This window comes from Heterocephalus glaber, unplaced genomic scaffold (assembly GCF_053883595.1).
Source record: "Heterocephalus glaber isolate CG9 unplaced genomic scaffold, H.glaber_assembly_v1.0 deba00000122, whole genome shotgun sequence".
Taxonomy (NCBI): Eukaryota; Metazoa; Chordata; class Mammalia; order Rodentia; family Bathyergidae; genus Heterocephalus; species Heterocephalus glaber.
Genome location: NW_028258138.1, coordinates 64508541 through 64529832, shown reverse-complemented (window position 1 = coordinate 64529832; position 21292 = coordinate 64508541). Strand labels below are relative to the sequence as shown.

The window sequence follows — 21292 nt, the reverse complement described above, 5'->3', positions numbered from 1 at the left end:
TGAAAGCTGGTTACAGCACGCACACACACACACACACACACACACGCTCACACACCCTCCCTTTCTGTTCTTGGTTCCATTGGCAAATGTGTTCTCTCTTGAGTTGGATCAGAAAGAAATAACTTTCTGCTTTTGATATAATGATACACTAGCATTCTAATTTCAGGGTTTTCATTTATTTTTTATAAACAATATATTAGTTTCTTTCTGCATGTGCTTTCAATTGTGTTGTGCTCTTTTGATTTTTGTTTTTGTTTTCTAATGCTAGTCTTATTTTTTAATTTCTAGGTTTCATCTGTCCTTAAATGTCTTGATAATTATTAGTAATAATGAATAATTATCATTCATTTTTTCTAAAAGAGTAATTAATTTGCATAATTAAAAAGTAGAATTACCAATTAGCATAATTAAAAGTTTTTCTATTGTTTACTTCATAATATTTGTCCAGAAGGTCAGTTGTACACTCAACAAATATTTCAAGAAGGAAAAGTAGCAAAGAATATGTGTAAATATGTGTAGAGAAAGAAAGAGGAATGTTATAAATACAAGTAAGGGAAAAACATACAAAAATCAGATTGAGTTGCAAGGATTCTCGTTGGTTTCAAAACACCCTTCTACAAGGTGTGATCAAAACAAATGATGAATCCTTAAATTTTTTAAAAATTATTATAGTAGAGAGGGGCCGGGGATTTAGCTCAGTGGTTCCGCCACCTGCCTTGCAAGCACAAGGTCCCAAGTTCAATCCCCGGTACCAAAAAAAAAAAAAAATTATTATAGTAAAGGACACATTTCTATTAGCCTTCCTCAAAATAGTTACTCTTGCTTTGAACACACCTATCCCATAGTTATTATCCCATAGTAGTTATTGCAACTTTCTGAACCAGTTCTGCAGACCTCTCTCCTGTTTTAGCTGTGCTGTCATAGCTGCTTTGATGTCCTAAATTGATTCAAAGGTTTACCTTTCATAGTCATTTTGACTTTGGGAAGAGCCAGGAGTCACAAAGTGCCAGATCCCATGAATAAGGTAAATGAAGACACACCGTAATGTTTTTATGAACCTGCTTTTCTATTTTCTATTGGTTGGCCCTCAGCAGCAGCATTAACTGAATTTTTTATCATATCTTGTACCCTTATAAAAGAGTTTCCACAACTATTTCAGAAAGTGGCAAGAACATTGGGATCAATGTGTTCAAAGCAAAGGGGTGTATTTTGAGGGGAATTATTGTCTTTTCCTGTAATAATCGTCTTTTCCTGTAATAATTGCCTTTTCCTGTAATAATTCAGTTGTTAAAAGTTTTAATGTAACACAAGTAGATATTGATGAAGAAAATATAAAAAACACTCTTTTAAGTTTAAACATTGGCTGTACGATTTTATTACTCCTTGTATTTGAAAGATCTGCACTTCAACCATGCTGATTAACTAGTTCACTATCACATTCAAAGGTCAACTGAGAATCATATATCAAATCTCCAAGGAAAGGCTTTATGAAATATCAGTACCTCTGGGAGAACTCTTACTCCTTGTTGTGCATGAGATACCTTAAAACAATGGCTCACGGATCTGATATGTGATCTAAATGAGTGTAGATTTATGTTTGATAATAAAGAATACTTAGTACTTCGTCAGTTACTGGACATTAGCCATACAAACAATCCCTTTCCCATTATTCCTTCATTATCTGATGAAATGCATTCACATGAATAAACTGCAAAGGGATCAATTGATTATAAAGAATATGCTACATAATGTGTGCTATCCCTTGTGTCATATATTGGTTGTAAACCCACATCTACAAGAGAGATTTTCATCAGAGGGGGTCTCTTTTCTTCCTTATTAGAACTCATTTCATTAACAATGGAAAAGAAAGAAAATTATTTAGAACAAGAAGCCATCAGCACCATAAAATAGCACATGGAGAACTAAGGAAAATTTTGAAGCCTCAAAGGAGGAACTATTGAAAGAATAAGCATGTTCCAACCATATGTTTTCATGTAATAGTTTACAAATGTATCCAACCACATAAAAACTAATATTAGGCATTTTGGCAGCAAAGATGACCCCTTTTCTTAACAGTGAAGAGTTTAGTATATGTATTTGTAATATGAAAAGAGGTGACTAATAATGTCAGAAGATGTCATAAAATATTTTTCCTTAAATTTTTGTCTAGCAAAGATGTGTGGCTTAGGTCAACTAAAGTCTTACTCAAATTTTGCAACCTTCTAACTTTTATTGTATTTCTATTGACACATAATAATTGTACCTATTTAAGGGGTACAATGTGATGTTTCAATGTATATGTACACTATGTAATGATTAAATCAGCAACTTTTTGATATCAGATCATATGACACTAAGATACATAGAGAAATACTGTGTGTTCTAAGACTATATTCTGTAATCTTTGAAGTGAATAACTAGTGAGACAATGAAAAAGGACTAGAGCACCTTCATTTCTTTTTTCTTAGAATTAATCACTTGAGCTTCAAACCTGAGAGGTTGAACCAGATGACTCTTAGAATCCAAGGTCACTGAGTTGTAATACTGAAAATTAACTAGCAAGTTTTCCAGAAAATAGTAAGCTCAATTAACTTGTTATGGCTAAATATTTAAACATGTGACATTTGTGGGCTTTCAAATTTGTTTTGATCTCAGCTAGACATTAGCAATCAGGAAAAGTATTCATTTTGTGGTACCCTAGTTACTGCCACTCTTCCTAGACAAAACTTCAAAACATCAGTATATTCTTAATTTCCCACAAATGAAGTCCTTTCACTACTACCCAGACCCCATTCCACCAAAATTTCCCTTTTTTCCACCCAGAGCTATTTGTTCATTCTTAGATCGCCAATATCAGTTAAGTGTTGATCATATTCTAGAACATCAAAGTAATTAACAATAAGGTGTGAATGAGCTTTACAGGTTCACAAGGTAAATTTGCATTTTAAAGAGGGGCTTGTTAAACACAAATGAACTTCTAATAGATGGAATGTGTGAGAGAGGTTTTTTTCTGCAAGGGATGGAAGATTTCTAGTGCTCTTTTCCAGCCCTGAGATATCAAGTACAGTCTTGATAGCATTCTGTTCCCCTCCTGAATTCTCTTTCCAGCTGTCCCCTATCCCTATTTAATCCCATCATCATTGCAAGTTGAATATAATTAATAAATTATATTTCAAATAGGGAATCATCGATACACAAAAATTTATAGAACTTTACACATAGCTGAAAATCTTAAGTCCTCAGACTACAGCCTAGAGGTTAGGGTAGTCAATTTAATAGACGAAAATGTCATACATACGGGCCTAGCTTTTTAATCTGCTTAATCATTTGAATGAAGGATAATTCATGAGAACTTTTCCTAAAATGACAAAAAATTCTAAAGAAATGACTTTTTTAAAATGAAAAAAATAAGATTAAAAAATAAAATTAGTGATTGAATTCATATAGATGAAAAACTAAAAACATCTTCCATTTACTTTTTATGTTGATTGGATTAGGAGAATTGTTCTAGCCAAAGAATGTAGAATTTTGAAGAAAAAATTCAAAAAGGAAGAAAACATGAACTGGAAGAAAAGAGTATGTCTATAATACGCTGCCTTCTAGCCCAGGAATCTGTTTTTAAAATGTGACTAGTAAATAGAAAAACTTTCTGACCTAAAAACAAGTCCTTTTTTTCTGGTACTCTTCCCTTCAATTTTTCCTTTCTTTCTGGGGAAATATTATCTATTTCTGGAACCCATAACATCATTAATAAATTTTCTTCCAGTTTTTATTACAGAAAAAACTTATTTTTACAGAAATTGACCAATACTGGGTATTTTAATTTTTTACAAAATTTTTATTTTAACCTTTCTTCCTCTGGCCTTAGCACACAAAATTCATATGTTTTCCTCGCTAGATCTTGTGGGTGACCAATCTTCATATGCAGGATATCACTCAAAAATGTGATGTATCTGACAGAAAAATGTTGCAGTGAAAAAGTCCTCCTCCCACATGCTTGGCTAAAACTTTTGCAGTCCATACAAGTGTCCTAGAAGCTAAAAAGGAAAAATGTTGTCTTTATTTGTATATAAAAAAAATAGTAACTTTAGTAGCTTTTCATAGTATATATAGTTCTTCTAGCTTTAAAAATATCCTTAAAGGCATTTTAGAAAGAAGTAAAAATAATGATATTCATGGAAATAGTTTAAATTTACCAACAAAGCAAATACTAGAATTAGAATTCAAGTCCAAGACTTAAGCTTTTTATTTAAAATCTTGTATGTTTTCCATTAGAGCACATTTTAAGGGCAAACATAACTCCTTGTATAAAATTGGGCTAAAAATAGTACCACCCAAAATTAGAAATCTTAGTTCATAGACTATGACTCTTTAAAAATTATTATCATATGAAATTTTACATGGCAAGACCCTCCTGGTTAAAGTACTGATATTAAAGTAATAAAGTTTTAGCTTATTTCTTTCTCTTTACGGAAGTTAACCAATATTGGCTTTTAAAATTTTCCCTGAAAAGAAAGTTATCTCTGTAAATGATGTCACAAATGACTCCAGTTGAGTTTATATTATCATCCAAATTGGCATTATTTTGGGAATAAATGTGTTTGCTCCTAATAACTGTGCCTGGGCAACAGTAGTTGAAACTGGAACTATCCTGGGTAAACTGAATCTGATCAACCAACTTTAAAACACCTAATTCTGAGTCTGATAATATTACTGCTTGAATGAAAAAAATCAGCAGAATAAAAATCCATTTCTGTTCCCTATAACCTGTCCTGATTGCACAGTTCCCTTGAAGCTGGTAATTATTATTTTGAACACTGTTGAATATTTGAGTCTCATGTTTTGCCCAAGAGATAAAATGCTGGGGCATCTGTTCAAGACAAAATCACAAGGAAGGGTGCCACCTGCTGAGAGTCAAACCCCAAGTTTTGTTTTTTATACAACTTAGTAGTTGACGTCTTCCATCCAGGCTTGACTAAAGACAACCCGGTCTTTCAGACTGAAAGACACATTGTAAGTAGTATGCCATAGCTCACCTTAGTCCCTTCATAGGAGTCTAAATAAACACTGAACCAACATTTGAAATGTTAAAGGAAAATCTTTTCTACATTTAGGCAGTTAAATTATTTTCATTGCTTACCAAAATAATATTTTATAATGGAAGGCTCTTAGGTCAGTAATTGACAAGAGAACTAAACTGCTAAAAAAAAAAATGGATTTTAATACCTCAAAGCTAAATTGGACAGTGTGGGACTGTGCTTAATCTCAAAATGGCCTCATGTCACACAAAAATTTTTTTGAAAACAGATACTATTTATGAAAACGTATTACTGTGTGCTATCTATGTAATATGCTCCCTTCCAAATAAAATGCTATATTGAAAGATAACCTAAGATATCCTAAGTGTTACACTTCACAGAGTAACACTATAAGAAAATGATAAGAGACTTTAGCAACTATTGCTGAATTATCTGACAATCTTCAAATAAGATTGTTTCTCCTCATCCACCTAATTTAAGAACTATTTTCCCAGTCAACAAAAAGTTGAAAATTAATTTGGTTTGTTCCTGGGGAAAAAAAGTTAGTTTTCTTTAAATTTCAACTTTTATTTGAGGTAGAAAGTTTCCCTTCTGGACAACAAGTTGCAGCCTGGAAGTGATAAAATGTCCGGGGGTTGGGTGGGGGGTAGTAATGAAACTTTGTTGTGGAATAGTTCACAAAGGAATACAAAATGTATTACATAATGCAGCCCTTTGTTTGTGGAGCCTCTGACTGAATCCTGTAGTTTTAGCTAAAGCTAAATGCTGCCACCAAAGTTTCTTAACTCCAGGCAGCTCTTGGAGTCTTTTTCCCCACCTCCTGCTATGATTACTCTGGCTTCTGATTAAATCACACCTTGTTTTTAAGGCCATTAACCTAAAATGACCCCGAGCTACTTATTTCTCTCCTGAACAGTTCCTTACTACTTGTAATATTTATAAGGCCTGAAAATAACTCTGTCCCAACAAATGTAGTATTTCCTCCAAAAGCAAATTCTATAGTAGTTTTTTCACTCATGGATTCAAACCTTAGGTGAGAGATTTAGGGAGCTAATTAGTGTGCTAAGGAGTCTGTAGCATCTGTGTGAGTCACAGTCACACAACCTAAGTGACAAAGAAAAAGTCTTGTTGCTAGGAAGATTGTGGAGAGTGAATGTTGAGTAAGTAATGCTGTCTGTTTCCAGCTGGAATAATTTAAAAAATTCATGTGGACTACATAAACTAAATTTATGAGACGGCACAATTTAAGCTGGATTCCAAGGTAGCTAAAACAATTAGATTAATAAAAAAATGATAAGACACAAAGAGGGAAAAATAAAAGCTTAAAAGCAGGGACACCTATGTTGTATATAGTAAATGGCCACTACATCGTGAATTCCTTAATTCTTTAGAGACAGGAAGTAAGGCTTATTGTTACCTTTACCTACTGTCTCACATAAAGTAGATACTTATTAAATCATAGTAAGCAATGTATAAGATTACAGTCAAGAAGTCCAGACACATTTTAATAAATCATGGAGATGATAGGAAAAAAACATAAATTAGGAGTCCATGGGAAACCAAGGTAAAAGGAAATACTAGCATAGTTTGTCTATATCCCAGAATACTTTGTTCCAGAATACTGGAACCTAGGATGCCAAAGCAAGACAGAGCAAGTAACAGAGATTGAAATGATCTTTGAAATCACTTTTTTATGATACACAGACAATCATCGCTAAAACACTAAGCAGCCATTAGAAGCATCACACTTGCTGTCATTTGCTCTCCCTTTCTGTGTTCTCCAGAGATTTCAGATATTAAAAGGAGCATTGTAAAAATAATTCATTGGAGATTCTTACTTTAGAATAATTTAAATTTATATTTATACAGTTGCTGTTTGTTCTAGTCAAGAAGATTTCAATCAAGAGGATTCTAATCAACCAGGTTGTTATATCATCTTAACCAATTGATCACTTTATCCTTATATTATGACCTCCTTTGTGAGTTTGACTTAGTAAGTCTACTTTGGTTACCATTTTCTTAGAACATACTTTCCAGCCATTTACTTTCAGTCTAACCTTAAAGCTAACCTGAGTCTCTTTCAAGCAACATATTACTGAATACTGTTTTTAATCCATTCAGTCATTTTTTATTTTGATTGGGAAATTTAATTCATTTACGCTTAACTATTGATAGGTAAGGTCTTATTGTCATTTTCTTAATTTCTATGATTATTTTGTTCTTCCTCTCCTCCTCTCTTGATCTTTTCTATTGTGATTGAATGTTTTGTTGTTGTTTTATAGTAGGGTGCTTTGATTTGTTTTTCTTTGTTTTTTATGTAGATGTGGCAGGGTTTTTCCTTGCATTTACTATAAGACTTACACAAAACAACTTATAACAAGCAGTATGCATTGATCACAGATAAAAACTATGAAAACTCTTCTTCTAACTTCAATGTCCTCTAGACTTCATGTTATTGATGTCACAATTTACAACTTTTATACTATGTATCCATTAACAAATTTTTGTAGTTATAGTTATTTTTAATACTTTTGTCCTTTAATGTTTATTCCATAGTTGTGATTTATACAATTCCTACTCTTTAATATTTGACTATATACTCACTTTTACCAAGGGGTTCATGCTATCATTCTACTAATTAACATCCTTTCATTTCAATTTAAAAACCTCTTTAACAATATTTGTAAAGCAGGTCTCTTGCAGATGAACTCCCGCAGTTTGTATTTGTCTGGGAAAGTTCTTATCCCACCAGACCCCACTGCAGAAGCTCAGCTTTGCTGAGTATGGTATTGTTGGTTAGCGGTTTTTCTCTTGGCCCTTTGAATATATCATCATGTTCTTTCTGGGCCTGCAAGGTGTGTGCTGTGCAAGCCTATGACTGCTTATGGAGGTTCCTCCAAGATGATGAGTTGCCTTTCTCTTGCTACTTTCTATATTCTGTATTTGACATTTAAGAGTTTGATTATATGGTTTCTTGGTATAGAGCCCTTTATATTTACTTTATTTGGGGTTCTTTGGGCTTCGCAAATGTTCATTTCCCTCCCCAGATTTGTGTTCTACCATTATTTTATTTAAATAGCTTTTGATGCCTCCACCCAAGCCCTCTCTCTCACTTGTGTTGCTCCTACATTATGTTTATGGTTCACTTCATAGAGTTCCATAAGTCCTTTAGGCTGTTTTAAATTTCTTTTTGCAATTTTTTCTTTTTTTAGATCCTCTGATTGTATAATTTCTAGTGGTCTGTCTTCAAGTTCACTGATTCTTTTTGTTTGATCTAGTCGGCTTTTGAATCTTCCTAGTGAACTTTTTTGTCCAATTTTTGTACTCTTTAGCTCCAGTTTTTCTGTTTGATTCTTTTGTCTCTGCCTCTTTATTTAATGTCTCATTTTGTCCATATAGCTTTTTTCATGATTTTGTGTAGCTATCTGTGTTCTTTTATAGTGCACTGAACTACTTTAAAATGATTATTTTAATTCCTTGTCATTCAATTCACAGATCTCCATTTCTTTTAGATCTGTTACTGAAGATATGTTTTCTTTCTTTGTGTAATTTTTGTTATTCTTTCTATATCTTGAATTTTTTTGTATTAAATTCTTTTATTGGTACATTTTAGGTACACAACACAATTACATTTCTCATTCGGAATTGTACTTTCATATAATACATCTTGGTTCTTATTTTTTCCCCATTCCTAGCCCTCCCTTCACGCCCTCCACCCTTCCCTATTTACAAAGACTTTATTTCCATTTTTTCCATTTCTCATCATTTTTTTCCTTTCCCTTCTTTCCTTTCCCCTGCCCCTCCCACTACCCCCTAGCCCTTTGGACCTTTTCTTCTTATTTTACATTATATCTTGAATGTTGACTTTGATCTGTGCATCTGAAAAAACAGCTACCTATCCCAGTCTTTGTAGCAGTTACTATCACCAGTTGATAAAATTTGATGTGAGGCAAGAAAGAGACCAGCCCCTCAGCAGATTTTAAAGCTAGGGACGAAGTCCCCTCACTTCCTTGCTTCCTTTCTACAGGAAATCCTTAGACTTCTGTGTTTTTTCTCCACTTAGAGAAGTGCGAGCTCTAAAGAGATGCCTGCCCCTTTTGTTTGTTGTGAAATGTCCAAAGGGGACTAAGTTTTTTTGATTGTTCAGGGCTCATTATGAGACGAAAATGAAAACTGACTCCACAGAGGATGCTCTGAAATCATGAGAATAAGGCCCACTTCACTTTCTTCTCCCCTTCTTTGATGAAAAACTTCAATTCTGTACATATTCCAAGTCTTACAAAGTAGCACTAGGTGTAAGGGGTCACTATCCCCTTTCCTTTGTCCTTAGCTCTCCCAGGGGGGACCAGGCTCTGCAGGCAATCAAGTGCTCTTTATAACACTCAAGACAAACCAGCCTCAAAAAAGTTCTCTGGTAAGACCTTGGCAGGCAGGCACACCCCAATCTCACTTTTAACCCCTTAGGAGAAATCATGGACTAAAGAAATCCTTTCAGTGTTCACATAACCTGGTTTGGAGGAGATAATGACACAACTATAATGAAATTGCTTTTCTTATCCATATAAATGTATCAATTTTCAGTTTGTCTCTTCTAGGATAATTCTACTTTATAGCTAGATTCTGAATTTCTTTTCAGGATATTTTTGTTCCAATATCATTATTGTTTCTGAGTTTCTGTGGTAGAATGAGAGAAAGGATTTTTTTATTCTGCTATCTTGTTAGCATCACCTCTATTGTTTGTTTGTAAGACTTTAATTTTACCTTAAAATATGCAAATGGCTAGCCATATTAAGATGGGTAATCTTGGTTACTTGGCATTTATAGCATGCCGATAGCCATTTAATGAAATTTACTTGTTACTTTAGGCTTCAGCCTTCTTGGTTAAATTAGAATGTATTCCATTATTTGAGCTAACTGGTGATGATTATTTTGACAAAAGAATATCTATTTTGTTTTAATTGGTTGATATATTTTCAATAGGACATCTTAAAACAGCTTTTCTAAATACTTTTAATATGATTAATATTGAATTTAGATACATTATTTAATTTATCTGTACCTCAGTTTTGGCATCTGTAATATGAGGTGACTGGACTTAATATGGTCTCTAGTTACTTTCAGTTCTAAAATTGTATGATTTTATTTTATAGTTCACTTCAACACATAGTAATGAATGGAATGCTTAGGTCATGCAAACCAATGAGCTAGAACCTGAGTGGGTACAGAAATGAATAGTGTGATCTTTTCATGAAAATAGCTGATAATTTGATGCATTCTAGTTTGAGATGTGTATTCTCCAACACATCTTAGCTCCTTATGTTTGGCATATTTATGAATGAAGGTATGATTTAAACCCAAAGGGGAGGAAGTTCATTTATTTGTTAGTGTTTCTCATCTGTAGCTTTAAAGAACAAAAATGAGTGTCTGAACTATCATCTTCATAATATCATGCATTTGTATTTCACCTTCATTGCAAACTTTTCAAACTTTCTAGAACCATTATCTCCTTCATCCTTAGAGTAGCCCTGTGCAATAGGAAAAAGATAAACATAATTATTTCCATTTTAATGAATAGAAAGCTGGACCCTGGAATTATACAATAAGCCAGTGAGTGGTAACAACTGAAAACTTGAGGAAGTCTCCCTTCCAGACTGTACAACCAGTTTATTTTGTGTATTACACTTTATTTTAGCAAGCTCCACAGAGCTTGATTGCTAAACCATCTTCCATACCTGATCCTTCCTTATTCCCTATCCAAACAGTAGCTTAACCATGGATGATCTCAGATGTATCAATAGGGAAAAAAAGCATAGAGGAAGAACGGAATGTGTATAACAGCAGATGTGCTTGCTATGCAAGCTATGATACAGTAATATAATATTTTAATCTTGGTTTTCATAAAAATTAAAAGTGAAGAAAAGTGAGGTGCTCCTCTGTCAATCTAATCCATAAACATTTAACTATAGGCCCAGTAGCTGTAATGAAACCTGCACTTCTACTGCACGAAAACATCATTCTAAATACACCAAGCTAGAAACTTTACATTAATTCTTGGTATCACAAGTTTTCTTAGCCTACTTTTGAGAAATGTCAGGAAGAGAACAAATGTACTTCTTTTTGCAAATCTTGAAAGAAGGTCTCTAGACATGTGACTGTATTTCCTTCTTTACTTAAATCTTCCTCCGTAGTAAAAACTTATAAGCATGTTTGATATCATGATTTCATTAGTCAAAAAATTGCATTTGAACCCTATGAAAATGTTTGGCCTACATAGTTGAATGTTTAAACAGGTGTGTGCTGCACTGGTTTGGCTAAGGAAAGGCAGTCTCCTCCTCTGAAAACACTGACAAAAAGAGAATGCTTCTCATGCCAGCTTTCAGGAATGCTTAAGAAGGAAAGTTCAGGTGATTTCTAAGTCTTATTACCTGGTTACCAACCCATTTGCCTCCCTCCCCTTCTGTGTTCTCATGAAGAAATTGATTTAATAGGTTCAAGATATTATTAAATACATTCTGCATTAATATTATATGTCCTCTTTGAATCCAAGTGGCAATACAATAGAATTTCATTTTATAAATAACACCTTTCAAGCTAACACCACAGGGCACAGTACAAAAGAATCAAAATAGAACACAAATGCTGTAATCAAATGCAGACCCCAGGAAGGCTGATTAAAAAGGTATGTTGCTAGTAAGAGCAACCGACAGGGTAAGTATAGTGGGTCATAGCAGAAAAGCCGGCTGAACAGAAGGGCAAACTAAAATAAAATGGACTTGCCTGCTGGTTTCACATGTATTTATGACTCTCCTTTTGGACTCAGGAATTGAAGAGGACAGATGTGTGCATGTGGAGAAGGTAGGGATCACATGTAGGGTCATTCAGTTTGTCCTCAGTACTCACATATAACACAAACAAGAGAAACCCGAAGGACAACTACCTGCCACTGGCAGAGAAGCCTGCAATATGTTGTGATAGGACCCAACAAGCTTTGCTTTGCCAGACCCCACTGGTTTTCATCAATCACAACTGTGAGGAAACAGGAGGACTCTTTTTATGATAGTGAGAAAAAGTAGTACCTCTTGTGGCCAGGCCTAAGTAAAGATGGATGAAGGGGTAAAGGAGAGGTTTGGTGAGCTGTGTCTCACTGCATGCTCTGTGTAGGGCTCTTTTCACCCAATTAGTTTGTCCTCTCAGGCTCTCACAACCACAGCCCTTGTGTAGAGTCAGGGGGTTGTGTTTTCAGGCCCTATCTCTAATTATAGAATAAAAGTTTCTGACCTCTCTTAAAGGAATTAAGAAATTAGGTAAAACCAGGAGAGGTATGTTGGTACTTTTCCATCTGTATGTAAAACTAATTGTAACAATGATCACTGATTCTTGAATAATGCACCAAACTAGTTATTGATGCTACTCTATTAATATTGAAGGTAAAACAACATAGGAAAGGAATCATTGGAAAAATGTACTACTAATATATGATGCACTTATCCAAACATACTATCCTATAGTTAACACCCTCCTGCCTCCTCAAAAAAGCCATAGAACAAGTAAATATAGTTTCTAAAGTCATTTAAAATGAAAAAGAGATAATAACTGAGGGCAATTTTTGCTTTTCTCAGAGCTTTCAGTTTGTAATAACTCTCCTGATTATCCACTTAGTTGAAATTCTGGACTGAGATCACTCATGCATTAATTTAGGTCAATAGCTTAGCATTTCTGCACATCTTCTTCTTACATAAATTACAAACATTTAAATAAAACATGTAGAAAAGGATTATTATACAACTATAAGTACAGTGACTTTTTAAAGTAGCCTTTTTAAAAATACATATGGTCTACAGGTTTTTAATAGGTTCTTTCCTTAATCCTGAGAATAGGTATTTAGCTATGCAAAGAGAGTTTATTCGTAAAGGTGAACACCACTGCCTTAACTTGAGAACACTTGGCTGTCACCTCCAAAATGAGTTATTTCATAAAGTGTGTGAGCAAGCCATAATACCTGTGCTAGTTATCAATGTACTGCTTACGTCTCAACTTACCCTTTCTTCTTTACCTACTCTGCAAAACTGTGTCTGAGTTCTTTCTTTTTTTGCTAGCTGATGTGAGGATGCTTTGTCAATACAGGTTAGAGAGAGCTATTACAGAAGGAAGAGGTTTTCTTCCTAGTTCCCATATATCTATCCTTTGGTAGAGCCCTGCAGTATGCATAGTTTCTCCAGAGTCTAGCTTCTGCACCTTAGGCAGCCTTTCCAGCATCCAGCTCCTGCACCACACACAACCGCCTTTGTGCCCATGAGCTGAATCATAGACAGAGTCTCCAGAACCTGGCATTGAGCAACTTCGTTTTGCACTCACCACATATTCTCTCTTTCTCTCTCCCTCCCCTCCCCCTCCCGCTTTCCTCTCTCTCCCTCCCCCTCTCCCCTCCCTGTCCCTGTCCCTGTGTCTCCTGGCATCTCCAGCAAGTTCTGTTGGTGAAGCTCCCCAGTGACTTCTCTAGCATTCAATAAGTTATGTCTATGTCTTGTTTAACAAGTTTAGATGCCAGTCCAGAGGTACACAGGGGCTCTTGCTTTGGCACAGTATCATGCCCTACAAAAGGTGGTTGTTCCTTGTAGTTTATTCTATATCCTTTAACATTCACTTTACTTCTTGCTAGCTACTCCACTATTGCTTCAGTTCCCTGTTGTTGCTAATAATTATTTAAACTACATTGTTCTGTTCAAATTTTCATGTGGTCTTTCTGTCCTGATGGACCTAACTGACACATACTGAAATAATATTAAAATAATCTATATTAATTAACAGTAGGAGAAAGTAAATATGACAAGTCATCTCTTTATAGAACAGATTGATTGGCGTTGGTACCATATACCTTATATATGGCTAGATATTAGATGAAAAAATATTTTCAGAATTGGAGGCTAAATTGAAAGGTGGCAAAACCATAAGCTAACTGTACATATAGTTTTGAAGACCCATTTTTAAAAATATTTGACTTGATTTCACTGAGAGTTTATTAAAATGGAAGCTGTAAATAAAGCAAGAAACAAAAATCTGGACTCAAAAGTAATTTGATGACCTTGAAAAAATTTTGCAAAATAAGAATTATGTAATGTGAACTTGTAGATTATTAATGCTAGAGTAACACTGATAGCTATCATTTAGTGAGGACTCAGAAAATCCGCAACACTTTACATTAATTTACTGGATCATCACAGCAAAACAGATGGATGGAGTTATTATCCCTATTTTACAGATGGGAAAAGAAATACTTGGGAAGGTTAGGGAACTAGCCTAAGGTGATACATATAGTAAATTTATGAGCCAAAATTTGAAATCAGATTTGCCTGTGAGCCTTGAGTCTTAACCACTCCACTCTGCTTCCAGAAAACAAAGCAAACAACAAGTTAGCTGTGACAACATACTGTTTGTTTTCTTTTATAATGTACTATACATATTTCTGAGATATTTCTGATTCAGCTGACCTATTACTTTTACTTAACCGTGTCTGAACAAACTGAAAAACACCAGTTATCAGATCCCCAGAACCGAAATGTTAACAGCATATCAGAAATGTAGCAGCCTTTATTCAGAGCTGAATTGAAGGCAGATGAAATATTAACAACAGTTCTAGCAGCACAAAATGAAATATGAGATCCTGTATCAGAAATTATTAGTAACCTGTTAAAAGAAATGCTGAAAAATGGCAGTTACCAAATTAAAACTGGGAAACAGAGCCCAAATGGGAAATTTCAAAAAGTTTGGAGGAAAATAAATGACAGATTGTCCTCTTGGCTCTTATTACTATGCCATCCTAAATCCTACTTGGCAGTGGATGATGGAGGTGAAATAAGAACTGCATCACTGCCAGTCCTGGTCCTCAGATTTGTAGTCCTAAGTGTCTGTAATGGTGTCTGGGATTGATTGGAAAAGTAGTTGGAAGTTGATAGCATTTAAGCCTCATCCAAATTGAAGAGTTTGGAGACTCTTATTATGAAAGGCTTCCTCTCATCTATGAATTGGCCCCTTTGCTCCACTTTTGGATGGCTGGCTTCCTCCATGCAGAGCTACACTAAATGTTCTACATGGGAAAGCTATTCTCCTTAAATGCCTTCAAATTTAAAGCATCTATCTGAATATGTTAGTGTTTATGACTCAAAATATGTAGCATCAAAAAGAGAAAGAGAGAGGATACAAATACAGAATACAGGGTAGTAAATGAAGGAGCTATTTTTCTGTCATTAACTGAGAGCAGAAAAATTACTATAACCAGAATTGTTGAGCATGATACAGAGTAGGGGGATGAGCTGTAGAATTTTAGTATTGGCAGAGACTACAGAGTTCATGCAGTCCTAACCTATCATTTTTCAATGAAGAGACTGTGACACAGGGAGTTAAGGGATTTGACTTGCCCAAGACACATAGTTGTTTACTGACAGTCATGCCAAAAACATTTCCCAACTCCCAGTCTGGATCTCTGTAGTTCGTCATGCCACTACCATCCTCTACTGAAAATTAACACTAACTCAGCCTGGAACATAGAAGAATTCAGCATCTGTAGGGAACAAGAGAAAAGATGTATTTAGAGGTAGAAATTAGTCTGAGGACAGAGGAAACAGATAATTCTCTGTTGTGACCTATTGGCCAAGCTTGTGCAAATCATTTTGTATTAGTTCCAATCCCATGCCAATTTATAATATAAAAGAAAAGAAAATAATTAGATTGCAATCCCCTAAGGTTTACATTTATGTGCTCAGGTTTTATTTGCTTGGAGAATTTTTCTGTATACAAAAGTTATCTGCAGGTGCAGACTGGTTTGTGGGTGGCATTGCTATTCATCCCTGTTATTTACTTGAGCCTGACTTTCTGCGGCAGTTAAATGTTCTCCAGACTTCTGGAGGTGTGGGGGCTAGGGGCATTCTCTCTATGGGGCCCTTCTAACAGGATCAGAAGTAGCTTTAAGATATAAGTAGGTATAAGGTAAGATATACACTTGTATTCTACTAACATCATGAAGCACTTGGGCCATTTGTGGGACTTTTACTCAAGCTCATATGCTAGGTGAAACAATTTTCTTTATTTTGGAAGCATAATGTTAAGAAGGCACAATAAAAAATATCTCAATAGGATTCCCTGTGAACTTACAGTACAGGTATTTTAGATCACTGACATATTTTTTATATTAGAGCAACAAGGAATGAGAGAATCAGACAACATGATGGAAACTACAGATGGAATGCTTTGCATGAAAAGCGATTATATATAAAATAGGCCTCAAGAGTGGGTAGGAGTAGAGTTGGAAAGGAGAAGTAACTGAAACAAGAGAATATAATGCTTGACCAGGTCTAGTAAAATATTCCCTGCCACAACCACTCTTCCATGAAGAGAGTGAGCCAAGAGGCCTGAATAAACTAACCCTAAGTTCAGAGTTGCCATTATTATGGGAGGCATCAGGGAGAGCACATCCGGACTTGTGTTACACAGTAATCACTGCTGGGTGTCAGCATTCATCAGCCAGATGGTCAGACCCACAATTAATCAATTAGGCTGGGATGATCAACTGGACTAAGTTTTCCCTATTGGTAAAAAGCCCTCATCATGCGGTCAAGGCCAATAGCACTTTTATCCTGTTGCTTTTGGAGAAGCTTCTAAAAATTCCTCTTTTCTTTTTTAGGCCTCTAGTTACTGGACACTGTTAAGCTCCAAGTTGCTTTGACAACATAGATACCCAAATCAAGGTTTTTCACTTAACAGATTTTCAACCTCCTCTGTCTTCAAGCATAATGTTTAATATATCAGACATAAATAAGCTTTCTAAAACAGCACTGTAACAGTGTATACTCAACTGATTTTACTACAATCTTTGTGTCAGTTCCACTCGATCCAGTACAACAACAGTGGAAGGGATTCTGGGAGCTTATAATGATGACATAATAAACAGTAATAATAATAAAATTCATTGAGTGTTCACCATGAGATAGATACTGTTGTGACAAAGATGGATAAACATTGAGTCAGTCTTTATAATACCTCAGTGAAGATGATATTGTTACATCCATTTCAAGGAAATGGAAACTGATTATAAAGTTCATTAAACATTTAATAAAGATGTGCTGAGATGATTTAGTACTCCCTGGGATCAAAACTTAATAAAATATATATTTTCTTACACATATACATTTGTGCCTCTAAGGGCTAACAATTAGGAATATATCATAGGTCTTTGTTGTTCTCTTTAAAGAACTTTAGGAAATTTTTTACTAATGTTTCCCAAATCTGTTGATCAAACTTTGTTTTTCATACCATCTGACTTTAGATTGCTTTCTCTGTTATCTCAGTGTCATCACTACAATTTGCTAATAATTCTCAGTCCCCAGTCCAGTATTCTTATCTAGATGTTTACTTTAAAGTGTGTTTTAGATACTAAGATGTTTTTTATCAGTTGGCTTATAAGGCAATTTGTTTCCTCTAAAATAAATTATCTGGCAATTATTTATTTTTTATGTTGAGCCTGTTTTTTTTTTCTTCTGTCTTCCATTCTCACTCTTTTCTCACTGTATCATGGTACATAGTAGAGGCAGAGATGTTTGAAAATCCTATTTATAGGAACTGTCACCTCCTAATAGAGATCTCTACTGACCCTATTGAATAGAAATATGTATACATTGCTATAGTTCCCTGGGTTTCACCCTTCACCATGTTGCGTGTCTTTTTTCTCAGCCTTTCAATTCCCTTGAGCTTGACTTAGGGACTGCTGCTCATTAACCATTTCATAATGGTTATACATGGGTTCTATTGATTCAAATGTGCACCTCTGAGATAATCAGACTCTCGTTTATAATTACATTATTTTATGGAAGGTGAGGCTTCTCTTGCTATCTAACAGCAATGCTTTGATTTTTTGTTTTGCTACATACTGGGGAAAGCAATACTAAAATATCAGAATGCTTTATAGGTAAACACCATTTCTTATGTCAAGTTCAGGAGCACATGGGATAAAAGATATTTCAGAAATCTTAATGAGCATCTTTTATCCAAGGCTCTACCAGTATCCTCCTTTTCAGGCTATGGTACTCTGTTTTGTTCTTGCTATATTTTCTAGGCAGCTGTTTTTTTCCATGATGCCCCCTTTCAACAGCCCTACAGTCTTCACCCAGAGCTGATGAGGCTCTTTCATTTTGACTTCAATATCCCTATGTATTGCAGAGTTGAGCCCTGCCATCTAGGCTGCCTTTTGCTTCATTTTGCTCCTGACCTAAACCCCCCTGCTATTCCAGGCCTGGCCTCCTATGACCAGAGACTGCTGACTCATCCTGGCCTGTGCCAAGCTGTGCAGTCGCTTAGTGATGTGGACAGGAGTCGAAGGACTAGAATGAGATCACTGAACTCATTTCACTTGTTGCTTACGGTACAGTCCAGCATGAGCTGGAAATGTAGGAACCTCAGCCTCCCGAGCAGAAAGAGTAAGTAGATTAAACACACCGCATCACCAAGTCCTCAACAAGCAGTGGACGGGTGGCGGGTGGGAGCTTGCTTTATCATGGCCGTGGCTAGGGCATTCTGGTTCATCAGGAGTTTTCCTTTGTCCTTTCTTCTTCCTCTCCTTCAGTCACACCCCCTTCCCCCTTTCCTAAACTTCCCTTCTGAAAATGTCCGGATGGTACAGCAATGATCTGGGCAGAAATGAAATTTTGCTAATAAGCAGCCTCTGCACAAAAGCCCTGGAACAGTCACACTGCTGAAACTTCTTAGTTTAGTCTCTACTGGGAACTCACATGAACTTCCCAACAGATTTCAAGGGGATGAAAAAACTTTTTGTTGTTGTTCTTTTTTCCTTCTTGATTCTCTTTTTCTTTCTGTTTTGAGGGAGGTAGTTTCAGGAGACATAGCTGAATTCTGGTGTGGTGTAAAGTTTTCCGTTGGGAGACAATAATGTACATTCCTCTGGCAGGACGGGATGGGTTTTTTTTTGTTTCTCTTGCTGTTGTTTATTTATAAGACATTTCCTCTCAGTTAGTGGAAGTTAGATCGTAAGAGGCTCCAGTGATTTTCCTTCCACCTCCCCTCCCTAATTTCTGTGCTTCAGCACTCTGGAACACTGTGAACTCGACAAACTAATCAGAGCAGGGAGTTTAACGGCCTGGCCTGGACACTCTCAAGAGACTGTGCTGATTCTCAGTCATCACTCCTTGGATCAGGAACCACAGTCCTGGTGAGTTGTGAGGTTCCAAAATTTGATGTGTCAAGGATTCTGTTCTTGGTGTCTCTGAGGCAGGCAGGAAATAAAGGGTGTTTTTAAAAACAAAAACATAATTTCTTAAAGAAAGCTAGCAAACAGAACGATGAAGATTTCTAGTGTGCAAAGCTGAGAGCACTCTGGACAATGGCAGAGGCTGGAGTCTATGCTCAAGAGAGGCTGCAGGCATAGGTTTTATACTGCCACACATGGCTGTCAGCCTTGACATGCCTAGCAAACATGCTTGTGGAAGAAGAGAGATAGGTGGGGGGAGGGGGAGGGAAGCAGTATTCAGGATGGTAGGAGGGGAAATGAAAGTGGGATTAATTGTATATTTGAAGTTTCCCTCTACCAACTTTTCACGTATCTCTGTTCTCAACATTTATGTTGTATTCAGAGCACCTACATGCCCAGCTAAACAGAACAAAACAAAACAAAACAAAGCAAGAACATATATATAGTATTTTTTACTGATACTATTCTAAAGATCACTTTGGTAAGAACTGGTTGCTTTTAAATGTTAGGAAACCTCTCTCCACCTGACCCTTAATAAAATATTATTTGTCATACCCTTTTCTTTGTTCATCTACATTCATGGTATTCAGCAAGAGAATGCAGTGAGAATCCTTATTTGGTCCCAGGGAAATTCATCATCCTGACATAGGAAAACTAGATGACTGTCCTGATGGTATTAAACACAAATATAGTATTGTCCTCAATATAAGAGACTCTGATTGAGTAGGCTCTGGGAGTTGTCAAAGGAATGGAATGGGAGGAGTTGTATCCTATCTGATAGGAGTCTAGCAGAGGAGCCACCAGTTAAGCTTTCACAGCCAATATGAGAATTCCGTATCATTCCTAATAACTCTTACTCTCCCTGGAAGTGAAATGTCAGGTGGAGGGTATGCTTGTCTTTTACCATCAGATCCCTAGTTAGTGCTTTTCTCCAGGTATTTAATCTTATTGTGCATTCTTGTCTCCTTTCTAATTTCAAGAATCTGGCGTGTTCCAAAATATTCTGTGGGAAAAAAACCAAAAAAATAAAAACCAAAAAAAATGGTGGTCATAAAAGCATTTGACTGTGTGGCAGCATCTGAAGTGAATTGCTCTTTGGAGAGGGGAAGGAGCCTTTGATGTCTCCAATATGGCTCTCATAGGCGAAAACTTCCCAGAACCACAACCCAGCCTAAGGGGCACTAACTCGATGTTCTTAAATATTTGAAAAGAGATGCTATTTTGTTTTACTTGTCTTTGCTATTAACACATTGCCAGTAGATTCCTTCTAGAGTTAGAAGTGCTTTAGCATTAGTTGATTTTACATTTAACCAGATGTGTAATGTATATGCCTATTGTGTGTACTCTTGTCCAAGCTGGTGCAATGAACCAATATGTAACACTGGTACTTCGCTGTGGAAAAAAAAAATCTTTGTTACTCTGGGCAGTTCAAATTCTTAATCGTAGAACTCACGAATGCTCATATATTCCAAGTGCCTTATGGAGACTAACCCCTGCTACAGCCTCATCAGGGTCTGTCAGTAACCTTTAGGACAAAGAGTCTCCCTCTTAGAGCAATTCCTTAATTTGTGAGATTTATCAAATTTCTCAGCCATTGCTGTCATAGGAAGCAGTTTTATTAGGTCTACTATGCCAAAAACTGAATGTACTCTATTCTACAATAGTAAAGCTTATCCATTTCAGTTAGCCCATGTTAGTTATGACTGCCTCACTATTGACATATAATGGTTCTTCCATTATTTCTCTTATTTTCTAAAGAAATAAGTTGGGGGAAATGGTTTAAAAATTGTTAAACATAGTGTAAAAATGGAACTAACTCTTAGGCCATGACTGCCAAGAGTTACATAGGACATTGTGCCAAACTCCTTTAAGGATAAGACTACTCAAACTCCCAGCAAAAATGTCTCTTAGTCCCAGGTAGGGCCTTATGATCAGTGTGGACTATGTTGAAGCAACCTAGTTCTCTTAACACTTTGACAAATTTTTATTCTAGAAAGCT

The 21292-nt window shown here is 35.8% G+C and overlaps 1 protein-coding gene across 46 annotated transcripts in view; it reads left to right on the top strand.

Moving 5' to 3' along the window:
- Positions 1-21292, top strand: part of Zbtb20 (zinc finger and BTB domain containing 20) — an 865938-nt gene that overhangs the window by 561565 nt on the left and 283081 nt on the right. For 5 of the 46 annotated variants that reach the window (XM_087208752.1, XM_087208760.1, XM_021263387.2 and 2 more), the window contains 2 exons: positions 18320-18505; positions 19129-19254. The exons of the other annotated variants lie outside the window; for them this stretch is intronic. The gene's annotated coding sequence lies outside the window, so the exon portion shown is untranslated. The remainder of the gene's footprint in view (positions 1-18319; positions 18506-19128; positions 19255-21292) is intronic. 46 annotated transcript variants of the gene reach the window in all.